This window comes from Microtus ochrogaster, chromosome 10, assembly GCF_000317375.1.
Source record: "Microtus ochrogaster isolate Prairie Vole_2 chromosome 10, MicOch1.0, whole genome shotgun sequence".
Classification (NCBI taxonomy): domain Eukaryota; kingdom Metazoa; phylum Chordata; class Mammalia; order Rodentia; family Cricetidae; genus Microtus; species Microtus ochrogaster.
Genome location: NC_022016.1, coordinates 36,280,667 through 36,288,799, shown reverse-complemented (window position 1 = coordinate 36,288,799; position 8,133 = coordinate 36,280,667). Strand labels below are relative to the sequence as shown.

The window sequence follows — 8,133 nt, the reverse complement described above, 5'->3', positions numbered from 1 at the left end:
CCAGCAACCACATGGTGGCTCACAACCATCTGTAATGAGGTCTGGTGCCCTCTTCTGGCCTGTACCACAGACAGAATATTGTATACATAATAAATAAATAAATAAAAAAAAGAGTCAATTCATGTTTTAAGGTCTTGCTTTATAAACATTAACTGATTCAATCTTCACATGACCTCTTTTAGTTACTTTTATTATTTCTAAATTACAAATAAGGAAAATAAAGTAAAGAGGCATTCAATCACTTTCCTGTGGCCACACAGTTTATAAGTTGTGAAGTTAGGATTTAAATCATTATTAACTGCCTCTAAAGATGCTATTCCTTTTATTGTTATCAACGTTCCATGATTTGGGTAATTCTGAAACAACATGTTTAGTTCATCTCAGGTCCACTACTGTCGATCCTGGGGCCAGGGATTGCTTCTGCTTTTTGCCTTCTTCTTGTGTCCACTGATCAAGTTAGAAAGCTATCTACTGTAGTGAACTTTAAACTTTGTGATAACATTGTTTTTCTTTTCTGGGCAGATATGGCAACCTTATTCTTGGCCTTGAGCCAAAAATATTCTCAATTTCCTCAATTTGGAAGGATCATAATGTCAAGACATTTAAAAAAAGTATAATCACTGTGTACTCTATCACCATACCATATTATGCAATTATATATGTGTGTGTGTATCATAGTAGCTATCATTATCCATGTGTAACACATAGATTTGTGTGTGCATATATATATATATATATATATATATATTTACATATATTCCATTTTCCATAGCTAATCTTTTATCAGCACTCATAATTTATTCTTTGGAAGATACACATCTGTACCAAAAAAATTGGCAAAGATTAATTGCTATATATGAAGACATACCTGAAAAATGAAAGGTGTGCCATAGAAATGTATATTCTTTCAATCCTTTTATACTTGGAAGGGTGATAACATGTGCTTTGTGAGCTATTTAGTGATGGTTTGAAAAGTGCCCATCGCCATGTGTGTGTGTTTGCATGTGTATGTGTTTATATGTATGTATATATGTATATATAATATTTAGAAATTTTACATTCAGCTATTATTCACATTTTCTTTGAGATTGTTAGAAAAATTAACAATCTCAACAGATAGGAAATATCACTATAAGTTTGTCTTCAATATATTTGTTTTGAATATATTTCAAGTTCTGTATTTTTCTACAAATATCAGCTTTTGGAAGTCTGGCTATTTGAATTTTTTCTTAGTATAGAGAAGACAGAGGATGTAAAATTGGAACAACTTTCTCTGACTAAAGAAAGAAAGTAAAGCTGTACATTTCAGGTTAGAGATGAAAGAAATTGGGGAAAGGTCTGGTGCTCCATGGTTTCTGTGAGCACAGAGGGATTGGGGAGCTAAGACAAAGGAGGAAGAAAAGTTGAGGGGTGAATGAAATGGGAGTGCTGAAGGGGCCAATAAACCTGAGAAACCTCGAATATGGGGTTCCTAGATAATGCAAGAGCCCTTTGCAAAAAAAAATATTGACAGAAAGTCTACCAGTAAGATGCTAGAGTCAAATTAACAAGAGCTTTGCAGATTCCAATGTAGGCTAAGAGCAAAGGCAAAAGATTGAAACTGGGGATGTGGAAAAATAGATGCCAGGAAGAATTCATCTGAAGTTGCTTATGTTGATCAATGTGATGCCAAACTCTTGGTCTAAGTTCGGTCTCAAACGTGTGAGCTAAAGGATCCCAAGGTGTGACTGAACCTCTATATATACCTTGATACCACAGAAACTATTTGACTAATACTTGAGAAGTGGAAAATCCTCAGAAAACGTGAGCAGTTTCTATTATTAGCAGCAATACTGCACCTACCTTTCAAGTTTGCAGACCTAGGCTAATATTTTCCCCTAATAAAATGAAAAGTTTCTATTTTATTTCATTCCAGTTGCTCATGAACATATTCTGTGGGACTGAGAGCTATCATGGCTACATCTTCTTATGGTGTTTAAGTTCAGAGCCAAGCATATGCCTTTTATTCACAATGACAAAGGTATACAGGAATTTTCTTGAAAGATAAACAGTATCCATTTGAATTTTTGTGATTTAGATATGAACACACACACATGCACACATACACAGGAAGGAGGGAGGGAAGAATGAGGGAAGGAGAAAAGAGAAAGATGATAAATAAAATGCAAAACTTAAAGAGAAAACAGATCATCCATTTTTCATGTAGTTAAGATAAATAGCAATTTCCCAATTACAAGGAATCAGTCTTCATTACAAACTGAGTTTTCAGTATACATGGAGCTCTACTCAGAATATGGACCATAATATTTGTCTGTTTACACCTAAAATTTTGTGTGAGATCTTATGAATCAAATTCAGGGCCTTGAGCATGCAAGTTGAGGGCCCTACTACCAAGCAACATCTACAACTCCTACAAACATCTTTGTATATAGCCTTATTTGCTGAAATTTTGAAGGAAAAATGACAGCCTGTTTGGACTAGGATTTTACTGTTTTGTTTGAAACTATTTAATAACATTAACTTCAAAATGTTAAATTATTCTGGGTCTGGATTACCTCAATATGTTTTTTTTTTAAATCTATCCATTTGCCTGCAAATTTCAAGCTGTCGTTATTTTTTTTTCTGCTGTGTAGTACTCCATTGTGTAAATGTACCATTCTTCATTTGAGGGGCATTTAGGTTGTTTCAGTTTCTGGCTATTACAAATAATGCTGCTATGAACATAGTTGAGCACATGTCCTTGTAGCACGATTGAGCATCCTTTGGATATATACCCGAAAGTAGTATTACTGGGTCTTGAGGTTGGTTGTTTCCTAATTTTTTGAGAAATCGCCATACTGATACCTAAGCAGCTGTACCAGTTTGCATTCTCACCAGCAATGCAAGAGTGTTCCCTTTACCCCATAACCTTTCCAGCATAAGTTGTCATCAGTGTTTTTGATTCTTGGCCATTGTCATGATGGAATCTCAGACATGTTTTGATTTGCATTTCTCTGATGGCTAAGGATGTAGAACATTTCCTTAAGTGTCTCTCAGTTATTTGAGATTCATCTGTTGAAAGTTTTCTGTTTAGGTATGCACCCCATTTTTATTGAATTATTTGTAACCCAGACCTAGAAAGACAAATATAATATGTTGCTTTTAGACATAAAGAAAAACCAGCCTACAATCCATAACCCCAAAGAACCTAGACAACAAAGGGGACCCTAAGAGAAACATACATGGATCTACATAGGAAGGAGAAAAAGACAAGATCCCACAGAGTAGATTGGGAGTGTGGGTGTCATAGGAGAGGGTAGAAAGGGAGAGGGGAGGAAGAGAGAGGAGTGGAGAAAAATGTGCAGATCAATATTTTTTTTTTTAAAAAAAAAAAGAAACAGAAGAAAATGCACAGAGAGGAAACACAAGAATTTTTCCTTGGCTAACTAACTAGAGTTTTTTTACAAGGAGCTGGTAAAACACTAATAAAATACCTTTTTTTTGAAAAATATTTTAAATCATACATTAATTTTACCGAGACTTCATACCAGAAGACAAAAACTGTCAGTGTCTAGATGTGCAACTCTCTGAAATATGTATCAAGGTATTTAACTAGACTATTTGAATTAGACATTTTAACAAGTGATTTGAAGTAGAAGAATGTGTTGGTTATGGCTATGTGTTTACCAAGTGGGTTGTTATTGAACATCCATTTTATGATCCATAGAAACATATGTGTTTATATTTAAAGACTATTTTTGAATCCTACCCTTGTACGATATGGTGGATATGTTCCAAGTTTGATTTCTCGCAAACATTCCCTCCACCTGTTACAACAGCTCAGTTCTAACTTCCAGTACAGTGCATAATTCTTTGAAAACATGAGCAGCATTAAATACTTTTAAGAATTTTATTGTGTGGTTGAGGATTTTAACTGCTTTAGGATGGTATTGATTTCGGAGTTGCTTTCTTGTTAATTTTCCTAGTTCCTTCCAAGTCCTGATGTCTTGGAAACATTTTCTGACTGCACACCACTAAAATAAAAATGCCACTGAAGTCTATTTATATGAACCACCAACCCTTAAATGAATCGGATACATTCTTAATGTAGGAACACAGTGTTTCCTGACATTCTGTTCAAAAGGGTAAATTGAATTAGCCTGGATAAGTCACCTGTTACAAGGAATGGAAATGCTAAATTAAACTTTAACAAGAGTTATGAATAGCGGATGCTGAGTTCGAAATGAGTAACGTCATTAAGACCTCGGTTAGTGAAGGTAAGTTTGACTTTAATATTTTTATTCAGTGAAGAGGAAAATGAAATAAAAGCTTATTTATTATTGCATTTTATAAAGATTACAGAGAAAATTAAAAACTCATGTTTGAGAGAGCATTTAAATGAACAGGAAGTAATTAAAACAGGACATGATGTGCCCATAAATATGTAGAGTCATGTGAATTTAAGAAGAGATTGAAAATCATTTAAAACACTGAAGTCAAATAAGAAGAAGGAACAAAATGGCATTGCAAAAAAAAGGATCTGAACTTGTTTTTTGATTTGAAACAGTGTCTCTCTATGTAGCTCAAGCTGGCCTTGAACTTGTGATCCCATTGCTTACACCTCTCCAGTGCTGAGACTCCACATATAAAACTGAGTGTTTACACCTCGAACTTTACAATGTTAGTGAGGAAAAAGTGAAAACTAATATAGACTTATGGAAATATCTTCATGGATAACAACATTATGCACAGGAAATAACATCAGTACTGAAAATATTTAATTCTAAAATATAGTCATAGATGAAAAACCTCAGACTCTTTTTGTCACCCACAAATAGATATTAGAAGATTTAATGTTAATATTATTTAAAGTCATGATGGTATATGTCTATAACCCTAGTACTTGGGATGCTGAGGCAGAAGGATCTCAAGTTCAAGGTCAGCCTGGGCTATACATCAAGGCTCTGTTTCAAAAATAATTTAAATACTTTTAATCTATTATGAAAAGAATATTAGACATGGAATACAACACATCAAAGCTGGGCATGATGGCTCACATGTGTAATCTCTGTGCTCAGGTAGATCTCTATGAGTTCAAGGCCAGCCTGGTCTATAAAGTGAGTTTCAGGCCAGACAAAGCAACACAGTAAGACCCTGTCTCAGACAAATAAAACTAAAAAAAAAAAACCTACAAATTAAAAAACAACCTGGAACCATAAATTGTGATACAGCTCACTATTTCAGGTTCTGGAGTACAAAGGCCCTGAAATAATAGCACTCCAGAGCTGAGAATATGAGATCTGCTGAGCTGCCTAGATTTGAAGCCCGATTAAGTGGCCCATTAATATTACATAACTTCTAATGTGTATATATTCCACACTTTCTTTATCCATTCTTCCATTGAGGAGTATCTAGGTTGTTTCCAGGTTCTGGCTATTACAAATAATGCTGCTATGAACATAGTTGAACAAATGCTTTTGTAGTATGATAGGGCGTCTCTTGGGTATATTCCCAGGAGTGGTATTGCTGGATCCTGAAGTAGGAGAACATGAGCAAGGAAGTCAGGACCGCAAGGGGTGTGCCCACCCGCTGTGACAGTGGGGCTGATCTAATGGGAACTCACCAAGGCCAGCTGGACTGGGACTGATGGAGCATGTGATCAAACCGGACTCTCTGAACGTGTCGGATAATGAGGGCTGATGAGAAGCCAAAGACAATGGCACGGGGTTTTGATTCTACTGCATGTACTGGCTTTGTGGGAGCCTAGTCTGTTTGGATGCTCACCTTCCTAGACAGGGATGGAGTGGAGAGGACCTTGGACTTCCCACAGGGCAGGGAACCCTGACTGCTCTTTGGACTGGAGAGGGAGGGGGCATGGGGGAACAGGGAGGGAAATGGGAGGAGGTGAAAATTTGTAATGATAATAATAATAATAATAATAATAAAGGGAAAAAATAGTACATAACCTCAATGATCTGCAGATGATTCTTATATAAAATAGCATGATGATGCTTTGCCATGGCATTCTTACGAGAATTAAATAAGTTTCTAAAATTTAAGCAATTAAAAGGTACCGTCTGGAATACTCCAAGCGTCAATTTTTTCCTTTCAGCATGAAAAGCAAAGCAATCTCATGTAAGGAAACTAGTATATACTACTAAGAAAACACCTTGATTAGTATGAACATTGAGGTTAACGACGGTCTTCCCAAGGTCCCTTCAATCTGAAATACACAAGACCAATGCTAGGCAAAGGGGTTTCCAGAATAGAAAGAACAGCTTGCCTGCTTTGCTAACATTTGGACATTTGAGTACTGACATTTTGACTCCATAGCAAACTGACATATTTCATGACCCTAAAGAGTACATTGTGTCTCTGAGCCCCATCAGGCTGCCTCTTTGATGACACATTGCTCACTTCTGCTCCAATTTTGATGTGAGAGACTGTGGTAGGTATAGGTAATCCATCCACTCTGGGGTTCTGTATTCCCATTCTGGAGGTGCCCAACTCTCCCCTGGTGGTTCAATTCTAGGAAATTGCTCTCGCCTTATACTCCACTGTCATCCAGCACCTCTTCCATAATTTTAGAAGGTTTACTTCATTATACCAGTAATGTTTTCAAGTATTTTACATTGACTACAGCTTTTAATTTTAGAACATTCTGTGAGTGTACCCATTTTTCAGATGAGGAAACTCAACTTTACACAGCTGATTTGCAGCATTCCTAGGATGCAAACTTATGTTACCTGGTATTACTTTTCACCCCAGATATATTGTAGTCCCTCACATAGATAAAAATTGAGGCTCTAGGCCCTAGTCCTAAGTTACCCTAAGAAATGAAATTCTTACTGTAATATTTATACAGTGCTTGACACTTCAAAATAACTTTGGCAAAACATAAGAGAACTTTCATGATCTCACTGCTTGTGATCTCTGTGAAAGAATGAATGAGTATGAGGATAACGAGGCCAACAGAGTGTATAGTGGAGGCAGTGATTGGTAGAATTCTATCTTTAATCTGGGTCTTTGGCTATGTTCTTCCTACCATTATTCTGTTTCCAGGGCTCAGAAAAAAGGTATCTGTGGGTAACAGACATCTGATGGATATATAGCCTAGACAGGATTTTGAATTCTAGAAAGTTCTCGAACTTAAGGAAGAAAATAACTACAAAAGAAAAATGACAGAAAGGGAACGTGGGAATGATAACCACTAGATGGAAGAAATAAAAAATAAAAATATTTGGTAGCAGGTTGGGAACAAAGGAAGAAAATGTGTCTGTAAGGTTTCAAATATGAAAAAAACATATCATCAATGTCATTGTCAAGAACACAGATGAAAAGGAAAATGATGGACACAAAGACAGCAAGCGATGTTAGCTGAATAGTTATGACTATCAGGTGAAGTTGCACATGTAACTGGAAAGCTATACAGCTGATGGAAAGGTAATGTCTGAAGATGAGCAACAACTTAGAGCTGACACTTAAGACTGTGGGGAGCAGCACTCAGAGGACAGAGGTAAGAAAATCAGGCGTTCAAGGCTATCCTTTGCTACATATCAAGTGCAAGTCTAACGTGGCTTTCCTGTTGTTCATGTTGATGACAAATCACAGGCAAAGAAAATAAATGGTTTGAAGCTTAAATGCCAAACTAACAGTAGAAATCCATATGCAAAATACAAGAAGAAGAAAAGGAAACAAAAGGGAAAGTGATAGGAAAACTATGAATAAACAGTGAACAGAAATAGAGAAGAAAGGGGATATTTCAAGAAATAAGAAGCAGTCTTAAATGTCATGTACAGCAAAGGAGACTAACTCCATTATTCTGTTTCCAGGGCTCAGGAAAACAAGATATCTATGAGTTATAGACATCTGATGGATATATGGCCTAGGGAGGATTTTGAATTCTAAAAAGTTCTTAAACTTAGGGAAGAAAAAAATTGCAAAATAAAGAATTTTTAAAAAAATAACAGAAAGAGAACTTGAGAAAGGATAACCTCTAGATGAAAGAAATAAAAGTTAAAAAAGGGTGGATGGGGGGAACTTGGGGAAACAGGATGATTAGGATAAAGGAAGGTTGGATAGGGGAGCACGGAAGCACAATTCTTAGTTAAGGGAGCCACCTTAGGGTTAGCAAGAGACTTGAACCTAGAGTGG

The 8,133-nt window shown here is 36.1% G+C and overlaps 1 protein-coding gene across 2 annotated transcripts in view; it reads right to left on the bottom strand.

The window, feature by feature from the left end:
* Nucleotides 1-8,133, bottom strand: part of Sytl5 (synaptotagmin like 5) — a 303,531-nt gene that overhangs the window by 157,493 nt on the left and 137,905 nt on the right. The window lies entirely within an intron of this gene.